Below are 24123 nucleotides of genomic sequence, written 5' to 3' on the forward strand. Positions count from 1 at the left end.
TATAAAATCAATAACACAACAAACTCAATGATTTTGAAACTTATAATGATACGAACGAAAAATGAAAGTTAATAACAAGAATAATAAAAGTATGAAATCCGAATGAACGAATTTATGCTAAAAGTCTCTTTTATGAAATATTTTTTAACCGACGTGTTCTATGTGTACATGTTATTATACTTGTTCATCTGGCTTATCTATTATTTATAACTATTGCTTTTCAATATTGTTTACAAGTATAAAACAACGGTATCGCGTATCTCATCAATCACGTATGAGTGAGAAATGAAGTATTGTTTTCATTGGAAAAATATTTGCCTCTCATACGGACACATTTTATTTGACAAAATAATAGTTATGCATTCACAAGTTTTTATTGTTCCCAACATTATTGCTGAAATTATTAATGCATACGCGTTTAAAAAATACCGAAATCCACACAACAAGCGGAATGAAAGGGTAAGTTTATTCAGTGATGCTTGATTTTTATTGTCACGTTTTGCTAAATGGATGAATCCATTTAGACAGCTTGAAATAAATAACTGATACGATAGTACGAAGTTTTTGTCGTAAAAAATTAGCAGTTTTTTTCTATATTTTAAAAATCTTGTTTAAATTAAGATTGATTTGTTTTACGAAAATTTAATTATGTCACATTTTGGTCCTATTTTTCCGATATTTGACTTTTTTTAATTACAATAAATCTGGATTTGGAAGTGCTTGGAAATTAAGCATTGTGACTATTGAAAATAAAATCTTATTTGACGGTAAAGAAAATATCTTGTTATAAGTTTCTTTATTTAGAATAATTACATTTTTTTATCCTATTTTTCTGATATTTGACATTAAATATGCTTAATTATTTAAAAACTTTCAATTCCTGAGACTTTTTTTGTAACTAAAAGAGTCAAATATCGGTAAAAATAGGATAAAAATGTGACATAATTAAATTTGCGTAAAACAAATCAATTTTTATTGAAACGAAAATTTTAAAATAAAAAAAACTGCTAATTTACTACGAAAAAAAACTTTGTGCCATGTACGTTCGTATCAGTTATTTTGATCTATCTGAATGGATTCGTCCATTTAATTGGCACAACATATGACAACAAAAGTCAGACATCACTGAATAAACTCGTACCTTTTCAACGTTCTTAATGAAAACCTGGTTTAAAAAATGTGTGTATCGCTCAAACAGTTTTAAGTGAATCGTCTTCAAGTATATATCAATATTAAGAATTTAACGTTTCTCTAGCGATGATCGCATGTTTCCGGCGATGAGCAATAGCGACGAGCGAGATACGATTTCTGCTAATTTACACTTCCGTAATGAATCGTTAACGTGACGATGGAAGGCGTTTTCGTGTCTTTTCATCCGTCCGTTCGCTGCCATATCAGGAAAATCGTTTAAACCGACGCGTCCGCCTTCGCGTTTACAATAAATTACTGCGCGAGGTGCAAGTGGCAGACGGGAAATTATCCACGACGAAGGAAAACAATCCAAGGGAGAGGTCGCAAACTCCCTCGCATTTAAACGCACGTCTGTCTCGAAAACTGCAGAAAACATCGGGAAAGTTTCTGTTGACGTGGACTACACTTCACCTTCGCGCGCTTTTCTCATATTCACTTATCTCATAACCTTTTGAATGAATTAACGGAAGATAATTCTATCTTTGCTCTTTTAACAAAATAAAAAACAATAGTTTAACCATTATTATGGTATACCATTAATGAATGGATTTAGAATTATAGAGAACCAAGATACATTAAAGATCATTTTAACCCGTTGACTGTCGATGACGGCTATAGCCGCAAAAACAAAAGTGGCCAAAAGTGCGTATGACGGCTATAGCCCCGTCGGTTAAATATAAGAATAAAATATATTGTATACAAAAGAAAAATATAAAGACACGATCCAAATAATTGTAAAATATATCGGTTTGCATGTTAGGATTAGATATTTATTTATTTCTATCATTTATATTCAGAGTAAATCTTATCAATAAACATAGTTAAATTTTATTATACAAGTCTTTATTAAATATACTCATCTACTCACACACACAACTCGTAAAATCCGTTTTATTTCCGATTACTAATTACTCGAATTGATATCTAAACATTTTCGTTAAAAAAACAACTTGTATTATAGTTTAATAAATAAGGATCTATCATTAAAATTAAAAGGGAATTTAAAGAATATCTTTTATATCAAAAAATCTTGTTTTTGTTACTATATATATTTTCTAGGAATCGGCACGATCTTTTATTAGATATATATATAGATAGTAATAGATAATTTATGTTGTCCTATTTGCTGTTTGAAAAGAAAACTGTATTGAACGGCGAATTCTCGTTCTATTGCAAACCTGATACGCTGCATGAATGCACGCATGTAATATGCACGTTAATAACTTTATGATCGTATTATATACGCTTCGCATTGCGAGACAAACGTATCGCGGCGGACCAATGACGCCTCGTGATTATATTTCACGTTTCTATAGCTATTAAATTTTTAGACAATGCAATTCTCAACATTATCGTCGATTCTCTATTATTATTTCTCCCTAATATAATTTTGTATAAGCATACATGACAAAGAATAATATGAGATTTATTCAATACAGCGAGAAAAGTTAAAATTTAATTTAATGAAGATATTTTAATTAAGAATTTGTTTAATTGAATATAATTTAAAATTATATATATATACGTATACATAAGAAGATTTGTGAAACTCGATATATAGTGGTTAATTCTCATAGCATTTTTTGTACATTTGCTTACATTTTGTCTTTTTTGAAACGCTATCTTTGTATTCTCTTTTTGTTATGTCGAAATTAAATTTTCTACAATCGTTTCTCTATACTATTTTTGTCTTTGAAAAACTTCATTAGCCTAATTATGTTCAATATCGATAACTTTCATTCTTAAGTTATAGAATTAAAATTTTCGAGATATACAAAAACACTGCAGGCATAAAATCGTTATATAGATACTGCATAACTAATTTTGTGTTTGTATACACGTTGAATCGATCAAAGTTAAATCGCATTGAAGATTGTATCGAGTGGTTTTACGATTACCGCGATTCGCATTCGCAGTCTCTGGAATCGCGGGAGGCAAGAAGAACTCGTAAAGTTCAGAACCGCAGCCGGGCATGACATGTATATCGCTCCGCCACCCCTGAAATTCATTCGACGGTATCTCCTGGTGAGAATCAACCGCGGACAAAAGAGCATCCCCTATGCGACAGCATCGTATAAACAACGCGAATCGCGCGATCTACATCGCGGAAGGAGGGCGGGTTGCCTCTCCTTTCTCGTCGTCGAGGTGTTTCGAAAGCGAATTTATAAAAGAGATGCGCAGAGAGTTGCCTCCCTTCTTCGTCCTCGCTAATCCCAAAAGTCCATAAATACTGGATGGGAGTTTATTCTCCGAAGGGTCGTTCGCAGTTGTACCCCGTGACACACGGCGCGGCACCGCGATGACGCTTTAATTCAACGGTGCGGCTCGAAACGCACCCTGAAACGTCGCGTAGAATTTGTGGTGTCGTTTCGCACGGCCGATAACGCCTCGATAACCACAGCCGCCAGGGCTTACGAACTAAATCGCGGGAAACTTGAGTCCTTTAGGAATTCAGATTCTACACTGGGTTAACTTTAGACGGGAGGCGAACAGACAGAGACAAATTATTTGAAAAAAAAAATGCGTGAATAGCGAGTAAAGACGTAGAAAAATGATTTTTGTAGCATCAAGAAAAAACGTCAAAATTTAAATGAACCATATTCTGGATATTATGATCGATTATGGTTTGACATCTCTTCTATTAAGTATCGTATTCTAATAATATGTACAGAATAATTTGAAAAACAGACACGTTTATATATTTACCATAAATTAAAAAATTGAATAAGTCTCAATAGAGGAGAGTTTATAGGAAACAAAAATGGATAATATAGGCAATGTAAGTTTTGCAAAAATATAATGTCTTATTAAAACATATATTTTATATCATATTGTCATTTTTCGAAAATTATTTCGTAAAAACTGATATATTAAGTCTGTGCTATATATAGCATGCAAAATTATATGAATCCTGTGGATTTGTCCTCCCATAATTTACCATTGTTGCCTAATTAACCGAACAACCAAATCCGTGTCACGGTCCTTCCCTCGGTGATCGCATGCCTATTTTATCCCATTTCTATCTCGGTGTAAACGATTCGTGCCGGAGATTTCGGACAACACCAGGCCCGGTGGCAAACGTCAACAGTCGAGGATGCAACGTAAACCAGGACAGAATCGCTCGTGGCGTGTTCCCCAACGCGCTTTACAGTTCACAAGACCATGACAATTGCCGGCGCGTTACAGTCAGTTCCGCAGCATTAGGGCAGCTGGTCCGGTCGAGATTCCGAGTATGCTCGAAAAGAGACGAAAGAAAGGGAGAGAAAGAGCTAGTGGGGGTGTAGGGGGACCGTAGGTGGCCCATTGTCGAATCGGAGTCCGCATTCTCCTTTAACCCTCCGTGCCGCCATTGACTGTCTTTCGGTTCATGCCGACGACGAGAAAACGAGCAGAAACTCATCCGTCTGACGGAGTAATGGAGCGATTGAGAATACTTTCCCTGGAATCGTTGGCTACTTCCACCCCAACCGCATTTATTAACCCACTGTATTCGATTGTCGTCTACGTGGCAACATAGGGCGAGGGAACTTATGTGATTGCATTGTTACGTGAAGAAACTGATGAGATCTATTAATCTTGAGTTGCAAGCGATTATCCGACAGATAGAAGATTTTACATTCACATTTTATAGGCCAGTCATATTAGACTAATTTAGGGGGGTAACCTTCCAATTACTCTTTTCAGGTTGCAACCACCATGAATCGCTTTAATTTAAGGTGCTGTAAGTGGGATTAATTTTGCAATGCGCATGCGCATTACAAAGTTATTAACAATATTATCAACAAAAAACGCGATTTTTTTTATTTTTTCTCAAATATCTTAAAAACTAAGCAAGATAGGGTAACTAACTATACGTACCTTTTTGTAGAGCGTAAAATTATCTACAATAATGACCTGAACAACATTTATCATCAAGTCAGTCGTTTAGCTTGCACGCGCCGTCAAAATCCGAGACTCGGATCTCGAAAACCCTCGATTTCATCGTTTTTTTGATATTGCGTCGGTGATTTTTTTCAGTCATTTAAAATGGAATTAAAAATTCCAAAAAAATCACACATCATCTGAGAACTACAAAGAATACTTTTCAGGGTGTAACCGATTTTTTAGACCTTTTTTCTTTAGTTTGTAGCTATGTAAGCAAAAAATTTTGATTTTTTGGACTACTCTTAGTTTTTCGCTGTTTTCAGACCTTAGAATTTATTTGAGACGAATTTTATCGTATGCATCTTGTTGTGGACGAAATTTGCAACAAAAAAGGACCCTTGTATTTTTTTCGTACGACGAACGCTGATTTTTTTATTGACGCGCAAAGTTATCCAATATTGCGTACAGGTCATCAGATAACGCTTGTTTTACACTAAAATAATTATTTTTTATTAAAATTTACGTAATTTTTCGCATTATTATTAAACCATATTGCAAAGCTGTTTTCAACACATTCTCTCATGTTTACTTATTTATTAATAAATTGTTTATTTAAAAATTATTATAAACAATTAGAAAAACATATTATATTCGTTGTACTCGTCGTCTTATTTCAACTCAAAAAATGTTTTTAAAAAATTTATTCATGTTATTTATAACATTTATTCAAACATACAGTGCATCTTTTGACTATTTTTCGCACCATCTCTGAGCCAATGGTGCGTTTTTTGTGGTTTTCCCAGTAGGCCTAATCCACAAGCATTGAATATATGTCCTTTCTATGTGATAATTATTTTGACATTGAATGTGTTGAAAACGGCTTTGCAATATGGTTCAATAATAATGCGAAAAATTACGTAAATTTTATAAAAATAATTATTTTAGTGTAAAACAAGCGTTATCCGACCTATGCGCAATATTAGATAACTTTGCACGTCAATAAAAAAATCAGCGTTCGTCGTACGAAGAAAATACAAGGGTCCTTTTTTGTTGCAAATTTCGTCCACAACAAGATGCATACGGTAAAATTTGTTTCAAATAAATTCTAAGGTCTGAAAACAGCGAAAAACTAAGAGTAGTCCAAAAAATCAAAATTTTTTGCTTACATAGCTACAAACTAAAGAAAAAGGGTCTAAAAAATCGGTTACACCCTGAAAAGTATTCTTTGTAGTTCTCAGATGATGTGTGATTTTTTTGGAATTTTTAATTCCATTTTAAATGACTGAAAAAAATCACCGACGCAATATCAAAAAAACGATGAAATCGAGGGTTTTCGAGATCCGAGTCTCGGACTTTGACGGCGCGTGCAAGCTAAACGACTGACTTGACAATAAATGTTGTTCAGATCATTATTGTAGATAATTTTACGCTCTACAAAAAAGGTACGTATAGTTAGTTACCCTATCTTGCTTAGTTTTCGAGATATTTGAGAAAAAATAAAAAAAATCGCGTATTTTGTCGATAATATTGTTAATAACTTTTTAATGCGCATGCGCATTGCGAAGCAAAATCAATCCCACTTACAGCACCTTAAATCAAAGCGATTCATGGTGGTTGCAACCTGAAAAAAGTAATTGGAAGGTTCGATGTCTAATATGACTGGCCTATTAAATCGATACTTTGTTTCATCAGTTTTCAAGTGACGTAAAAATTCCTATCGGCAATCTTTTTCATTGTTTTAAATGTATTTATTATAATTCGTGAATATATTCCTAACATAAAATCTTATTTATATAAATTAATATATATATATATTTATTTTCTTATATATAATATATAATAATGCTTATATATATATTGTATGTGTGTGACGCAAGATTAACTCTTTACGCACAAGCACTGGGACATAGGTACAACTTCGCATGGAATATAATGTTTACTTTGCGTACGACTCTTATCTACCCCGAACGTTAATCTTCTGTATACACTATTATCTGTTCCCAGCTTATATTTCCTAAATAAATAATGATAAGCCTATTGATTGAAACCAGGAGGCCTATCTTCAAAGGCATAAAATTAATCAGGTTTAAAATACTAAAATTTGTGCACTTGTTAAGTTAAACTTTTTTTTAAGGGTTTTTATTTTTTATTTGCTCCTGAACTTTGTAGCGTAATTTTTTAAATGTAAAATAGAATAATAACTTATATAATATAATAATAAAAATATTTCGAGGATGCAGAGTTAACTCTCTTAAGAAAGTTATTTTTTGTTATATGTTAAAAACAATTTTGGATTAAAATACAAAGAGGCTCATACGATTACTACTATAATTATAGTTGATTCAAGAATTTATTTAAGAATTAATTTATTTATGCGTGAGCCATTTATAAAGATTTATATGATTATGCGTTCAGGTTTTTTGAATAATTAATCATTAATAATAATCTCTGTTACTTTATATTGATCCTTAAAAATCGAGTTTGATTATTCGCTTATTCGTTTCAATGTTCAGTCTTATTACTCTCAGAACTGCATTTTAAAACGCTAGAATTCATCGTCCGATAAAGTTTTCCTTTTCACACGAGAGGCGCGTTCCATACCAGGCGATACACACCGGCGGGAGCGGGTTCAATAAAATCGTAAACACGGCAGTTACACGGACAACGTCATAAAGTTGGCCGACGCGTGTAACGAAGACGGTTAAATGCTGCGCGTGCGAGTGCGAGTGCATGTCTCTTCGAGAACCGGACTAATTGTGCGCGTACGGGCAGTCGAAAAGGAGGAATCAAGACGAGAACATGTGAAAAAGTCTTGTCATCAAGGTATTCCAGGGATGTGAGAGGATAATGCTAATATATGTATAATCTGTTCCAAGTCGGAGTCTGGTCAATATTATCATTAATATTCGGGTCAAATTAATACAGCATTTTTGAAATTGTAAATAGCGTATCTATAAATAAATGGTTATAAATTATTCAATATGAATCCAATTGCAGCGGTAGAAAAAGCCAAAATAAATTAAGTATCTTGAATAATCTATTGTAAGACAGTAACTTTTATGCAAATATTTCGAAACAGAATTATTATATTACTTTAAAACTGACAGTTCTATAATTGCAAGTTTTGTTGCTTATATGAAATATTGATCCTGAAAAAAAATTCGATCGTATAGTACGTATTTGATGGACTGACTTTTCCAATTTTCTTTAGCAATTTAGATATCAAATTTATTACACCATTTTTTTATTTTTACTAAAAATATCTATCTTATTAAAGATGAGAATAAATGTTTCGCAAACGTTTGTTTTATATATGTTACTTATGTCAAATTATTTTATTTCTACGCGCATTCGTCAGTACGATTTCGTGATATAAGCGTGGTAAGAATTTTCTTTGTCGAAGATTTTGTGCACGCGTGTGTATATATATGTATACATGTGTATATGTGTATATGATGTATATATGTATAGAGACGTAGTCTTCCTCTCTCAAAGAAGCGAGAGAAGGTGAAAAGATGATCTATGCTACAAAGACCACCAGATCTATATATGATACAGATGAGTAACGTTATTCGACTATGTCATCCGTTATCAGTTATTAGCTAATTGGCAGGCACATATATGTATACACGCGTGTATATGTCTGTATACTTACGTAATTTTTCCACGCAGGTATCGTCCTTCCTCTGTGACGTTAACGCGTATATATCTGTAATACAAAACGAAAAAGGTCATTAACACAATATATAGGATAGATCAGGTGGTGTGCATTTGCGTGTTAGTCATACGTATGTGTATTTCGAAGATTAAATTTTCTGAGATCCTGCGAGATACAGATACACAAGTAATATATATATATATATATAACAGCGCTTAATTTAAATATATTTTTTTAATCATCTGCATTTGCTCCGTTTTAATCTGACTAATATACCACGCCATTCGCATTAATTGTTCACATTATGTTTGTACTGTGGAGATATAACTCCTCGATTGGGCAGTACCTGCGAATAGATAGCATTATCCAATAGATAGAGGAAAAAGGGTACAAGAAGAAAAAGGAAAAAGATAATAATATGGTTTCTTCGCGTATTATATCAGCATATATTTCCCGCTAGATAAAAGTTTGCGCTTATAATTGTCGTATATTGGGATAATGAATCGGTACTTATTGACAATAAGTAAAAAGAAATATCAATGTGTTATATTTAATTAAAAATATCAAAATTAATAAATTTAATAATTGTTTAAAAAGAATGAAAAAATAATTACAGAAATTGCGTTTAAAATTTTTAAGAAATAAAGGAAAATTATTTTTTCGTATGAAAACGAAGTTTTTAAAAAACATATACCAATCGAGCGATTACATCGATGGTATCTCTATGTATTATACGATATACCTACTCGTTCTCTCGCTCGTGATTTGCGTCGAAGATATACCGGTATGTTGTACAGATTATAGACTGAGCTTTTGCATTCGAGGGATTTCGCTAATCCTTTCCCTATATGTAATCCCATTATCGGGCATTTTCCTTATGCTACGAATATTGTGCGCACGTCGGCAACTACGTACGCTCTTCGAAGCTACGAGTCTTTGAAAATAATTATACATTCGCAATCCTTAGAAAATTATTAATGATACTATAACTTTTCATAAAAAGAACTTATGTCATAAAAGTTGATTTTTTAAATTCTATTTAGTCTAAATTTGGATTAATATTATCAAGCAAGTAAAAAATTAAAGCTGCATTTTATCGAGATATTTAAAAAACTATGGCGTTATTTTTCTCTTCCTGACATTGATCTGTAATAAATCATGTTCATTAATATTTACTCAGCGTTTCACAAAGTTTCTGGGTTATACATTTTCTGCATGTCATGAGAGAATTTCGGTCATTCGCCTCGCATCCACAAATTATTGTGAATTCACGGTTTGGGAGATCATTCCGACTCGAATTTTCGAAAATTATCTCCTAGAGATTAACGTCGAAAATAACCTTCCAAAAGCGATTGATACGAACGGTTTTTTTTTTAAGGAAAAGAAAAACAAAATATTTCTTTGCTTTTTCTCAGCCGGTCGCAGCAATGACGTCGGATATGCTCGATATTCGGGCACGCGTGAAATATGAATGCGTGCGTGCAGCAGACCCAGCCGTGTATTCTACAGCTAGTATATGCATATCGATGTGGCGATACGGTGACACGTATCAAATGCATTGATTTCGCATAGCCAACATCTCACTCACGCTGCCGTACAGACTTGGACACACGTATACCTGCCTGGCTGCCTGCGTGTGTATAATGGAGCTCTGCGGGACCCAAGACCCTTCCGGGACCCTTTCTATGCGCGGCACCGGGATCGGCTCGAATTAAAGGGGAACGACTCGGGAGTGGTGCCAACTTAATGAGGGACCACCTAAGCTTTAACTGTTTGTTTTTCGAGAGACCCCGAGCCCCGTAGAGAGAAAATGCCCGCCTCTCGAACCCGCCGGAGACCTATATATGTATACGCGCGTTCATGCACGGTCAGGCGGTCCCATTTATGGCTTGTATCGCCAACCCTATTGCCATATAACTTCCGCGATTTGGGCGTGAAATTACACGCGCAAGAATCGGTATGAGAGGATCGTCGATAGTTCGATAAAGGTGTTCGATCCCTCGTTCTCTTCCGATCGTTGTCCTTTTTGTCCAGGTTTTCATTCTGCGCTTGATCAGGTTCTACCCGAGCAATTTGTTACTTTATCTGGTGTGTGTGTAATTTACAACAGTGTGATACGTTGTTTCTTGTGCCAATAAAGATAACCGTTCGACTGATTTATTTCGACGATGAGATATTCTTAAATTTTGAATCTTTTTTTCTTTATTCGAAAAGAATAATTATCAGCATTAAGTTAATATAATGACTTCCGATATTACAAACTCGATAAAGAAAAATCATGAATATTTATTCTCAAAATAATAATGTAAAATTGGTTTTTCATAACAGTTTATATAACAGTTGATTGGAATGAAATACTGACATTACTTTAAAATATATATAGTTGGATTAGTTATCACTATATCTTATTTAGCGCACTGTAATCTTTTCTTATTGATTTTACATTAAATATACAATATCCTTTAATAAAAAAATTGTCTGCTTACCAACTCGATACATACCACTTTAAAAACAAGGTGCTATATTTAGTGTTACGTATAATAAATATATGGACATTGATCCGTCTTTGAAAGAAATTTTTTAGCTGCAATTATATATAATATATTACAATGTGTCGCTGAAATAAAAAATGTATAAATGTCCTTTCTGACGCAAAACGGAAGGAACAGCTCTATTGACATTTCGATACGTAAAAAATTTAAACGGTGTGAGAGAATAAAGAACTTCCTTCGATAAAAACGCCGCAGAGATACTGACGTTTCGGCGACTGTGTGGAGGCTATCGGTCATTATTTATCGGAGGATGAGCTGTCGCCCTAAGGCGAAATTAAAATCCGAGAGTTGCCGATAAGGCGAAGACGATGGAATATGAAGCGAAACGGAGAGGCAGAGAGAGAGAGAGGGGCGGGAGAAAAAGAGAGAGATACAAGGGTCGCTGAAGCATATACGATAACGCGCTCTGTGAAAAATACGCGTACGTGGCACTCGACCACGATTTAATTTATCGTCGACAGGCGGTGCAGGAAAAGGCGTAATGCTACGACTCTTATGAACATTGTATTCACATTGCGTTATTCATATTCGTCGCAAGCATTCGGCGACATTTTTATGAGTGAATTTTCACCAGAATCACACAAAGGAAAATTGGAAAATGATTGATGAGTATCCAAGATGATGAGAATAGCAATGCCTCTGCATTCATTATTGCAAGGACACTTTCGTTCTTTCCTTTTTTCATCTTTATCATTTTATTAATCATGTATATAACAGATATCCTTCACATTTTTTCACATTAATTTCTCGTGAGATAAAACTTTTGAATTTCCTTTCTATAGTCTCGGAGATTCCCTCCTGTCAAGAAAAAATACTTTTTCCCTCACAGGCAGAATATCCTACTTATTATATCAATCCATACGTATACTCATCTATTTCTATTCCGCGCACGCATCCATCTACTTCTACAATTTCTCACAAGATTAAACTCGAATTTTCTCCTGATAGTCACGCACGATCGAGCGAAGCGCAGTGGGACTTTCGCAGCGGCAGGAATACTCCATCAAACGAATATATTTCTATTAACGTACCCCGTGTGTCGCGTTCGAGTCTTCCGCGAGCCGAAACATGAAATGTCACTTACTCGAACACATCGCTCGACACACACACGTGTCTCGACCGATCGAAAATGGTCTAACTCGTGACAGAATGGAAAGTTTATTAATATCACGAAGATATTATTATACGAGAAATCTATCATTATATATACATTTCTTCTCTTTCATGAAATTAGAAGCAGAAAAAAAAATTCTTTAGGAATCTAAATATTGCAAAATATTGATAATTCGACTTATTTTAAGCACCAAATTCTTAGAATCGCAAAGTAAGTTTATTCTTCAAATATTTAAATGCACGTTATAGTTGATATACGGTTAATGCTAATAATATATATATCTCTCTCTTTCTTTCTCATCTACGGGCGAAAAAGAGAGTATTATAAATTATCCGACGCGTCCGACCGGTGCGATTTAAAATCGCCCGAAGAGATAGGGTTGCCCCGACAAAAGGAGACGGATGACGGAAACGTTAACAAGGGTGCTTCTCTCCAATGTCACCGATTCGTCTCCTTGACGTTGCATTTTACGAAAGGGGATTGCGGAGAGCGGACGAGACCCTCTTTTGTACGCCTGCCGTATATCGTACATTTTTATTAAGCCCGAATAATTGACGCGAAATCTGAGATTCGCCGCCGGCGCTTCATTGCCTGAACCTTTTCAGATTCGTTGGCCTATTTGAAACCATATGCCGAACTTGAATAACTTCAATTGACGAGTCGTCATTGTGTAGCCTATTTTTGAAGCTTTCGTAATGAAGCATTACATATATTGATTGAATTTCCAAACTAGGCATGTCGCATATTTCGAGAATTTCTCGTAAAAGAGACAAATCTGTTTGTTGCATGCGCGTATTTGAAAATTTAAGACGAATGAATGTTAATATTTTATCAATACATTGCTATTCTTCATAATTATCTGTATAAATTATATATATACGTATCAAGCCGTTGCTTATTTATGTTTGGAATTCGATACAAAATGCGTGGCCATCAAAATTTGATTTTCACAAATATGCGGCGACGTGCGTACAGTAAAATAGAGTATGGGGGGGGGGGGAGGACGGATGAAGCGGATAGAAACATTGTAACAGGCGTATATAGCTGACGTTGGCGCGTAAGGGGGTGGGAGTGATTTTAATTAATATATACTTAATTAAGTCTCTCCCGTCGAAGGCATTGTCGTTGCGCCACGGGGTCGTTATCTATCCCATGCAGTGCGCAGGTGATCTATTAATATAAATTGCGCGGGAATATAGTTCGTCTAGTTAAGCCCCTTCGAATACACATCGGTTTATTGTACGCTTGGGCGATGCGGCGTTGCGAAACACATCCGACGCCCGCGTATATATACATATACGCAGCCTCCATTAAAGCACCGTCCGCGCCGCGCCGGTGTATTTTGCCGGTGCACGCGTTTGAGCGAAATCGCGCTGATGTATCGATAATGCGAAGTCGCGACGAAAATGATTCCTCTCTCTCTCTTCATTAATTTTATATCTTGACATGGGAACAACCAAATGCAACTTGCGGATATGGCACGAAAATGAATATTGACATTATACATATGATGTTTGTTTTTTTTTCTTCAACTTGTAAAGCGATCCTGATTCGAAATACTCGTTCTAATAATAGATCGAGCTATCATGAAGCATGCTTTTGCAATGTCTTTTCGTTTTACTGAAACGTGGGTATTCTCGTTCGTAATTAGATTTCAAAATAATATTGAAATAGCTTCGTTTGAAGCAAAAATAGTTCTGAGTGACGGAGAAAAGAAATTTTGATTTTTAACGAGAATTAACAAAGAGAGACATAGAAAATTAGAGTACTTTTTATTAGGACAATTTCTTAACAGGACTTTTCTTATTTATTGTTTGCTGCTTAATATTCTCCCTTTACTCATTTGTCATTATATTCATGACAATATTCATGAATATAAATTCATTTGGAATGTCAACTATTTTTTATTTTCTTCTCCCAATTATTGTTAATTATCACCGAAAATCATTTACCTGAGTTCTCATGCACAACCACCAAAGACAGATTCGCACGAATTTGTATCAGTGTCAAAATATCATTTGCGCGCATTTCGCGGCACTTATAACTGCGTTCTTTTACACCTGCGATTCACGACGGTGGTCACGAAAGTTTTGGTCGATACGCCGACTACCTCATGAATATATTCACAAGCCAGGCACAAGAAATACGAGACAAAGATGTTAATTGGTGACTCGGGAAACGCTTTCCTCCTTTAAAGATTGTCTTGTTATAGCGCGACGATGCACCAACGCCGCGATGCACATCGAAAAATCCCGCTTCGACTTTCAAACATCTTCGGTAACCAGCCATAAAAGAAATGTGCACGTGCGTCCACGTACATATATCTTGCGGGACTACGCTTCAATTTTTTTTGTGCAGAAAAAGAAATTAATCCCTAGCACCAGCATTGTGGCGGTAAACCTCCTCGAATTCCACATTTTAAACAGTTTCTAAATGATAAGTCACTTCACGTATTTGTTTTAAAGTATAAGTAGAAAAATTATGTGATCATTTAATTAATTATGAATTGCATAATGTTTAAATTGTTTATTAAATTTAGCAAAATTTCAATTTGTGTGATTATACTATATTATTTATAATTTATAAATAAAACCAAATTTAGGGGTAATTAGGGGCTGTGAGAGCTTCCTTTAACTGCAAGAAATTTGAATATCCTCCATTTCCTTTTTTCCATTGGCGTCGCATAACTTGCATTAAAAAAAGAGAAAAACAAAAAAAGATCGTCAGCCGAGTTACAACCGTGGACGACAGTCCGAGTGGAATTTTAACGCATTATTTTGCATCGCAAATGTGACCGCCGTTGGAATTTTCGCAAATTTGGTAGCGCGACGTCGCGCACAAACTGCATAGGCGAGAGCATGAATGCAATCGTCGGCGCGACGTAAACAACCGACAAGAGCACTGATTTTTAATTGGGCCATTATCGTAAACGATCGATAGGTGTCAATTAACTATTAATTCTGTCAGTCATATTATTATTCCGCGCTGCTCGTTCGCGTTTTATTAATGCGAGAGAGCGAAAGGGATAGAGTAGGAGAGAAACACTCCCGGCGCGCGGCGGTCCAACCCGCGGGCTTGATTTATTTTCGCGAATGCCCAACTGCATCGTTCGCTTCCGGCACTATCTTGATTTGAAATCAACTCGTCTCTCTTTTCCCCTCTCATCATATCCACGACATTTTTTCCGTTTCGAAAAGCCGTTTCCCGTGTCCGCGAAGAGTTTCCACCGATAATCGAAATCGTTTTCAACCTTCGAGCATTAAGAAATGTTGAATATTAAATATAGGGAGACGAATAGAAACGAATACTAATCCAAGAGGGTCTTTTTTGTAAAATTATCTTAGCAATTAGAACACCAAAAACTTTGAAGTTAGGAACAATTATTTCTCAATGATAAAAATTATTAAACATAAAATACACCAAAAATCGTTCTTTTTAAATATTTTATGAAAAAAATTGTATGAGTAATTCTATACAATGCTTATACAAGTAAAATTTTTTTATGGACAAAATATAGCAGATATAATAAATGTTTACTTCGATAGTAAAGCTGCCAATTTATCACTTTTTATAGAGACAACAAATTAGAGACATCTTCTTTCGACGGGAAATTTGTTTAGCTTCGAATAATGAGAGGAATTATGTGCTGCAGCTGCAAAGCGCGATGCAATCTTATCTTTGAGATCGAGATAACCAGAAGTGATACTAGAAGTGAGTACCTCTAATTGGGTTTTTCCATATCACAATCAGTGACATTTTGATATTTTCGTTCTATTTCGATATTTGTTCTACGAAATACCGAAATAGTAATTGAGTTTTTAAAAACTTTTCGACAAGAATTAATGTGATAAGTTGTGACAATTATCATGCCACTAGAAATTTGCTACAAGCAACATATATTATTTTTATTACTTGTTAATTTTTGATTACTTGTAACACATTGAAATTTTTTATTTAATACCGCTATCAGCTATATTAAAATAAATTAATATCACAATATTTTTTTCAAAAACCATCAGAATATTAGTAAATTACATCTTTATATTATATATTATATTAAAATTCTTATAAATTGCTGCATAATTGTATGAAAATTGATTCTATAACATAAATACATAGTAAATCTAAGATCATATTAAAGCAAATAAATTGCAAAATATCAAATTTATACTCACGAACTCGTGCAATTGAAAGCTCGTAAGTATCGCATAAATCTGAAAATCCTAAATTTATACCCGTGAATTCAGTTACTGAAATCTTTTCGGAAGTACTAAATCTCAAATGGGATCTATTAATCAGAGATATTAGTTAAAATCTAGCATAATAAATCTCGAAGTCCTGAGTTCGTGACCTTATCTACTTAAAGGCTTAATTGTTAGTGTGATAAATCTCGACGCTAAATTCACGTTCGCAAACTCACAAAACTCTAATAACTGACAATTTAGCGGAAAACTCTTCAATTTTAGGGGTATTTTGAATGTAGAGTGGAATTTCGAGTCGTCGACGGTACGATTTAGCTTGTCTTCAGAGGAAGAAAGTACGTTTCGAGAAAGCATTCTTATCCGACTCTCTTTCACACTGATATTTCTTTTTCGAACGTCGCTCCCAGGAATGGACGATAAATTTTATCGGTCCCGTTGTCAGTCTCAAAACGGTGCACGACCACTTCACGCTCGCATACAACGTTTCCCCAGCGATTATCAATATTGACGCATCGTCGGTCACCCACATTATCGGCCCGGACTCATTCCTTCTCACGTTCTTTAACGCTTCTGAAACAAGCGGCCGCTAATTTCTTTCTCTGAACACTTGACACGAACACTATCTTCTCTATCATCAATGTAATTAACGCGATTATTTGTATTTTTGCGTCTATTTGTCACTATGTATTAGGTACATTATATTTTTAAAATCGGTAATATTTTTCATTATTAAATATTGTTACATTGTTTAGAATGTATGATTTATGGCGAAATTCGATATTAGTTTATGTGTATTTTTATCCTATTAACAGTTGCTTTTTTTTGAACAAGAATAAATAATAAATATTTATCATGGTACAGTAAGTTGCATTTGAAAGTGAATCGATTAAATGCATATGATGGCTATACATTGTACGAGACTGCTATACGAGTTAACGTAAGAGTTAATTAACGTTAAGATTCAAATCAGTGAATCGTAAAACAGAATATTTCCAGAAAAAACAAGTAACTTTAACAGAGTTCACGCAAGCGGTTTTAAGTTAGAAATATTACGCAAATGTAACTTAAACTTACCTTAATTACTGACTTTACTTCAATTTAACGCAAAAAGTATATGGAAAGTAATATTAGTTGATTTGGTTTCACAATTCTATAAACTACTGAAAAAGTAAAAATATTATATCTTTTTAATCAAAGTTTTTTATTTTTTGCTCATGCAAAAATAATTTTGTTTGAATCATATAATAATATAGAAATATTCAAGAAAATTCACTTATTTGTTATAATTATAACAAGAATACGTTTTCTTAAATCTAATTACATATATTTTATATTTAATTTGTGTCAAGAACTTTTTAATAAGGTCTTATGAATAGAAAGAACTAAATTGCATTGCATAGATAAAAAAGAAATGTGTGTGTATAAACAGATGAGAATGAAAGTAGACAAAAAAGTATTAGACGACAATCACGATGTATCCTCGATCCCCGTAATAACGCAGGAATCTCATTAATTCCACTATGTCTTCATAAGTATAAAGTGCGTACATATATGTCTATGACTGGTATACGCCTACCTCGTCCGTCCCTCTGTAACTCTTACCAGACCTACGCGTATCAGCATCTGTCGGTGCGTAGACCGGAAACGCTTCGTTTACGTGCCTGTCATCCTCGTCATCGGGCACAAAGACCGGCAAACCCGCACGAAATAGTTTCAACCCTCCGCGAGTATACGAGACGATTCTCGCTATCGCATTTTTCTTGAGCCGCTCTTCCCCGCGCCGGTAATGTGAGCCTCCCCGGGCTCGACAATGACGAAGGAAACCATAATTGGCTCCTCGTAGCTATTCCCCCGACACGAAAGATACGGAAACTCGATCATTGGTAAGTATATCGGGGTTCTCAATTTCTTCGCGTTCGACGGTGTAATTAGGCCTCCCAAGTTTGTTGGAGTTTCAGTTCTAATGAACGTCTTTTTTTTTCTTAAACGCAAGAATGATCATTTTACGTATTCCGGTGCACGGGTAATTATTTTGAATTATTTTATTAAATATTTTAATAAAACTATCTAAAAATATTTATAAAGCTATATACTGCTATATTACAATAAAATTATGTACATATTCTGAATTTGCGTAATCATAATTTATCTCGATAAAAAACAGAAATATGTAAATATATATTTATATATTAGAAATAATTATCTATTAATCTGCATGTTGAAACAATAACTGGATTAAAGAAGCATTGCAAACGTTAACGTCTAATTTCAACTAAATAAGTTCACAATTGATAAAAATTCGTTCATAGCTGACGTTTGCGGGTTAGAAGAGAATTATGATGCGCGCCGGTTTATAATTCATGTAACATTTTGTTACGGATGTGCTTTCATCCACCGCATGCGCATTGTTAATCGTGGAGAAGCGCGTGGAGCGGGTTGGTCGGAAGAAAGATATATATATTTACAACCTAGATGAATCAAATTAACCCGTTGCCATATATCACGCTGCTTGGGAATACGTCGGCATTTGCAATTTAATTCGGAGAATTATCGCGACGTATAGCACGCTGCGTGTTCGCCGAATATAACATCATCTTGCGAGCAAAATGCATTATGCAATAGAAACGAAGAAGCGGTAATAGGTTTCTCTCGAAGCGAATGCGGTTAGAGCGTTAATAATGAATCATCTTGCACCGTGTGTAAAAATTTTTGTTTCCATATTTTCCAGAAATTATCGTTTGATCACTCTAAAATGAATACTTGGAGATTGTTATAAAACTGATGGCGTTTTAATATACAAAGATATATTATCTTGAATCTTTTTAGCATAAAATTTTAAACTTACGTTATATAGCACAATGAGAAAATATAATTAATGACGAATAAATTTTCATACAAATCTTCGTTCATCCTGTATTTCTACTTATCGCATATCTTGTAAATAAATAAAAAAATTAATTAGACAGCCATGACGCGTCAGGTTTCTGTTCGACAAAACGATCGTTCCCCGAATTTTCTTCTATATTTCATCAGCAAATTATAATCGTCGCCGCTTCCTAGTCGACGGGGGTGTCTGGTTACGGCTTAAAATATTTGTTAACAAACGTCGAAACCCCCGTCGCGACGCACCTGGGGTCGCAACGGTACGCGAAAAGCGCGTAACCATCAGCCAGCCGGGCCCCCGGTACGTTTTCCTCTTCTTCTCTTCCTCCCGGTCGTCGGTCTAATAATTCGCGCCGGAATTATTATAATTTAATACGATACCGGGGCGCACATACCGCTCGCTTCGCCGCTTACTCCGCGCCGCCGCGCGGAGCCACGGCCATTATTCGGCGTGTTTGTAGCCCGCGGCGGCGCGTAATAAGCCGGCTTATGCCCGCGTATCTCTCTTTGTCGTGTATATACGCACGCACGTAACGCGGCCGCGACACGCCTATCTTATTCTTCCCCTCGGCTGCACCGGCACGGCACGGCGTTGTATGCGGCATACGTGCGGACGTACGACGTGCATAGGTCCGGCCGCATCTGCCGCCGGTGCAGCCGAGGTCGTGGAATCCGAGAGGCCCCGGCCCCTCCTACTCGCCCTTTTCGACACCTTCGTCTTCGTCCGTCCCCTTCGCCCGTCGTCGTCCTGTCGTCGTCGTCGTGTGTCGGAGGGTAAGCTAAATTGATTCAAGTAGATTCAAGTAGCTTGATATACTGTGATACACATTTTTTTTTACATATCTAGATGTAGGTTTTTCCCACGTGAAATTTTCCGGAACATAGAGATTTCTCGAGACGATAAAAACTTCTATGTCTTGCTTTTAACGAAAAAAGACCTGAAACGAATTATTTAATTTCTTACGTTTGAGAACCAAGTTCTTAACAGGTCTTTATCTTACGATTTTGTACTTGTCTTTGAATAGCTTTTATTTGTAATCTATTCTAAATAAGATTTTAACATTTTTTTCTTTCAATACAGCTAAACATTAATTTTAATTTATTAGTAAATTTTGAGCTCAACTTGTGGAATGTGCCTATATGATTTACACGGTTATATGGTTTTTATATTTTAGTTTGTATACGACCTTATATAGCCGCAACAAATTTGCGAAATGTTTCAAATCTGAATTTTTCACGCATGTGCAATTACGACACGTGTAAGTGTAAAAAGATGGAATAATTGCAAATTTTGTTCTCCAAGCATTACTTAATCCTTGCTATAAGAGGGTATAATCCATTAGACGCTTTAAACGTTTCAGAGCACCATTTTGTTCTTGTTTAACATTTGATAAACAACAGGGATAAAATGTTTTCAAGAGCGTTTGAAGCGCCAAGTGTGGATCGCACCCATAGTAATGAAATAAAATATATATAGGAGGTAGAAATTCTTGCGTGTATGTGTGAGTCTGGGATTTTATTACCGATCACCGAGGAGCGCTCATCGATTTTCCCGTTATACCGTAATCATGTAATAACAATCATGGCGATTCTAGTCTGGCGGATGTGCACATCGAGGAAAAAATTGATAAATCCTTTAAGTAGGCGATGGGAGCGAATTACATTTTTACAGACGTTCGAACAGAACGTGAGGGATTTATTATCGATCGTTTCAATTCTCAACGATCTCTATCTGTTGAATTATAACGATCATCTCCGACCGAGGAATATGGAAGCGAACGTGTTAAGGGAAATATAGAAGCAATATACGCGGAGCGTGTAATAAAGAAACCTGCTGCTTTAGTTGCACGGTAATTTATCGTTATTTATCGTATTTTATAGTTATTTCCGCCGTTAAATCAATGATAAATCTAATTGGAAAGTTGCTATGATTCATTCGTAAATGATATTTAGTGCACAAATTATATCAAAGTCTTATTTGATATTTGATGTTAAAACATTATCTGATATTCCCCATGCAGTTTTGATAAAAAACTTATAATTTGCTGTATGAAAGCAATAAGCATTCGCCAAATAATAAGCAGTAAACAAAAAAGATCAAAATTATTGATTATTTTCTCTCTTTCATAAATTATTATAGCAATTAATCTTATTATACGAATTATCTTTTTGTAATAGCTTTTCATGACTCATTACTCGAAACATTAATATCAATTAAATCGGACAATTAAGATACTATTAATAACATATATCGATTTATCATCTGCCGTTTGTGACTATTTGCCGCAAGAATTAATAATTTTCGTCGTCTGGCAATTCTCCCTGTCTTTTCCTCCTTTCTCCACATTTCCGCCATAGCGTGCGGGACGCATAATTATTACAATATGTCTCCACGACTATCGCGGCATTAATATTCATAAAGTCGATCCGTCAAAACGGCCCCTTCTTTTTCCCCCACTTTATGCTTCGCTTATACCTGACTTCGAAATTAGGCATCGATGTTATTAAATATATTCTTCCTATTCCTATATATAACAGTTATATAATGAATATTTCGTAGACTGGCAATAGAAAAGGAGTATTAAAATATTATTTTATTTTATTTTGTAAAATAAAACCGCATTGTATAGTGTGTCGCGTCACTCACTCGTGGAGAAGTTCTTATTTTTATTTTCAAATATGAAATTTGAAACAAAAACACACCATTATGTGATATCGCTGAAAGTGGCTTGCGTGAAATCGGTCTTGAAGTTTTCATGAAATCGCGTGACAACTAGTCAACATAGCGTTTCAAGATCGAGGGTCGCTAGATTCGCCCAAAACCGGCGAAACGGCCTGTAAAATCTAAAATCGACACCCTTCATTGCGAATCGGGCGAGAAATGCGGCGGTGGCATCTTCGATATTCCCATGGTAGCATGCCGAGAGAGGCAGCGGACTGGGAAACAGATTGTATGGCTCAAAATCAATAGGCACCTGATTTATTCCCATGTGCGTACCGCGGCATCCTGCGCGTCGAAGCGTCCTGAACGAATTTATTCGCATATATAGGAATATGCATGCGACGTATGCCGCGTGTATATGAAGTTTCACTTTTCCTTCGTTGTGTATTTAGAAGTGCTGATAATAACAATCGTGATACTACCGAAATATCAATGATTCATATATTATCATAGCATATTACAAAAAATGCTAACTTTTTCTGGATATAGAAACCTTTTCTTTCACAAAAGAAATAATGTTTCTATCACTTATAGAACAATATTTGCATGATGAAAATATTTTGATATTTTATGAGCAATTGATTCTGTCGAATTAGTGCATCTAATTTATATAAAAATGTTTTTTTTTACATATATAAATTTGGCATTTTTCTTTAAATAAAAATTATATTTGATATATTGAATGTCACAAATAATAACAGAATGTAATTAAAACATATTTATACATAATAATCGAAAACGTGGTTGTGATATGTATTTTTTTAAATTTATACTATTTTATTACAAAACTCCGTATAAACTGCAATACAAAATATATTTATAGTAAACAATTTATATGACCTACGCAAATACGAACATAACGAAAAAAACTTCATTCGTATTATTAAATTTAATTAATTTTGAGATAATTTTATCACCGCGACTTCACATTTCTTCGACCGCGAAGAAAGCCCGCCAGCGAGACGTCGCGGCTTCTTTTATCCGCAGAGGATTCCTTATTTTCAGTGGCTACTCCGGTGGATTGCATGCTTCGGCCGTTAATTGAAAGCTCCGTCGGAACAAAAGACCAGCAGCGCGTCGAGCTTTACCCGTCGCCGCCGGTGGAAGAAAGCTTGTTTCAGGTGAAACGAAACACTCATTGTCGAAGTCGGAACTTCGGGCGATTCAATTATTCGTTCCTCCTGTTAGGCGCCCGGCGTCCTTTAAACAGAGATGCCACCTCTCTTTCTCTCTCTTATCTCGTCCGAGATAATTAATCGCAATTATTTCTAATTGGTGGAAATTAAAACGCCGCGTTCTCTGATTCTTCTCTGTTCCTCTCTCCTCGTCGTGGCTTAAAGCGGCGGCCCGGAAAAAGGAAGTTATTTATCGGCCGAAGATTCAAGGGGGTGGACAATCGTCGTCGTTTTGGAACGGGGTTGCCGCTTGCCGCGGTAAATATACCCCCGGCTGCTCATTATCGAATACCGCCGACAGAATGCAAATTATTAAGATTGCAGACTGTCTCATCGCCGGAATTCCGCGGCACGTTCCCCTTATTTCGAGGCTGTAGATTTGAGTGATAAGCCAAATCAGTGCGTTCACAAATATCGTTTTCGACGACAAAGCGTGGCTAGCCTTAACGTCAGAAGTTATTAAAAGCTATTATGTTGACTTTAAAGGGACTTTAGAGATTGAAGAGAGAGAGAGTTCTTTATTTTTAGTTAATCTAAATTATAAAAAACTTTTTTTATGTTAGGTTTTTAATCATAAATACTATATGTATGCTAAATTTATATTTAGTTGATCATAACTTTGAAATGTTTATTATAACTATAAAAATTCATGGACACAATAACATTACAAATTCACTCTTTATGATTAAAATTAGTAATAAATAATTTTAATTGCAGATATCGAGCTATCGAACAATTAATATCAATAATTTTCGTTTATTC

General features: G+C 35.2%; 2 protein-coding genes across 2 annotated transcripts in view; one reads left to right on the forward strand and one right to left on the reverse strand.

Moving 5' to 3' along the window:
- Positions 1 to 24123, reverse strand: part of LOC143897200 (latrophilin Cirl) — a 470740-nt gene that overhangs the window by 349084 nt on the left and 97533 nt on the right. The window contains exon 2 of the mRNA XM_077405633.1: positions 8711 to 8764. The gene's annotated coding sequence lies outside the window, so the exon portion shown is untranslated. The remainder of the gene's footprint in view (positions 1 to 8710; positions 8765 to 24123) is intronic.
- LOC143896910 (uncharacterized) overlaps positions 1 to 24123 on the forward strand; it is a 254871-nt gene that overhangs the window by 30621 nt on the left and 200127 nt on the right. The window lies entirely within an intron of this gene.

This window comes from Temnothorax americanus, unplaced genomic scaffold (genome assembly GCF_048541705.1).
Source record: "Temnothorax americanus isolate GAGA-0224 unplaced genomic scaffold, ASM4854170v1 Scaffold2, whole genome shotgun sequence".
NCBI classification, from domain to species: domain Eukaryota; kingdom Metazoa; phylum Arthropoda; class Insecta; order Hymenoptera; family Formicidae; genus Temnothorax; species Temnothorax americanus.